We start from the raw sequence: 1,036 nt of genomic DNA, 5'->3' as shown, positions 1-1,036 counted from the left end.
GGGCGCTGGACACGCCCGTTCCGTGTCGGTCTCTGGCTCCGCGCGTTCACTACTTAGCGCACCTGCTGCGTGCCAGGCCCTCTCGCCGCTCACATTCGCAAAGTGGGGACAGACACTCATCGGATAATGACACAGCTGGAGGCAGAGCCCCGGAGAGTGCTGGGGAGGAAGTGTCTCGGGGAATCCAAGCCACTCGGGGGCTCAGGGAGGCACCCCCGGGGAGACGGGTGAGGGGAACAAAGGGCAGAAATCTTCGAGGACGTGAAAGAGAGCTGGATGAGGTGACCGCAGCGCAAGGCCCAGGTGAGAGGTCGGAAGACCCAGGCCCAGGCCACCCAGGGGCGACACACTTGACCAGGTGACACCTGATCACCTGGTGTGAGAGAGAGGAGGACTGTGATGGAGGGAGGGACTGGCATCAGTCTCCGCTGCTCCGAGGACACCCTGCTTGAGTCGCGCTGATGCCAGCCCCTCCCTCCATCACAGCCGTATTCCACTCCCAGGGAGGGAGTAAACCAAGACCCAAAGATGAGAAGGACGTTGGGGAGGAATCTAAGCGAGAGTTTGTTGTAGAAATGGGGAATGGGGACCTAGAGTGGAAGCAGAGGGTTGGAGACAGGCGTTGAGCTGCAGAGGGAAGTTAGCCCTCCTAACCCAAGTAAAAGAGGTCGCTGGGAAGCTGTCACAGTTTTAAGCAGGGAATGACTTCATCACTGACACATCTCTGTCTGTTCCGTGGCATTAGGATTGGGGTTGGAATTGGGATGTGGAAGGCAGAGTCCAGCCCGGAGCTGCTGCAGGAATCAGGCAATAGAAGACATGTCCTGGACCGGGGCGGTGGCTCACGCCTGTAATCCCAACACTTTGGGAGGTCGAGGCGGGTGGATCACTTGAGGTCAGGAGCTCGAGACCAGCCTGGCCAACTTGGTGAAACCCTGTCTCTACTGAAAAAAAAAAAGAAAAGAAAAAAAATTAGGTGAGCGTGGTGGCAGGCACCTGTAATCCCAGCTGCTGGGGAAGCTGAGGTGGGAGAATC

General features: G+C 57.9%; 1 pseudogene; it reads right to left on the bottom strand.

Moving 5' to 3' along the window:
* LOC105548444 overlaps positions 1-120 on the bottom strand; it is a 4,313-nt pseudogene extending 4,193 nt beyond the window's left edge.
* Between the last annotated feature and the right edge of the window lie 916 nt (positions 121-1,036).

The sequence above is a fragment of the Mandrillus leucophaeus genome, unplaced genomic scaffold, assembly GCF_000951045.1.
Source record: "Mandrillus leucophaeus isolate KB7577 unplaced genomic scaffold, Mleu.le_1.0 Scaffold410, whole genome shotgun sequence".
Classification (NCBI taxonomy): domain Eukaryota; kingdom Metazoa; phylum Chordata; class Mammalia; order Primates; family Cercopithecidae; genus Mandrillus; species Mandrillus leucophaeus.
Note: the sequence above shows the minus strand (reverse complement) of the source record. Positions and strands in the feature narration are given on the sequence as shown.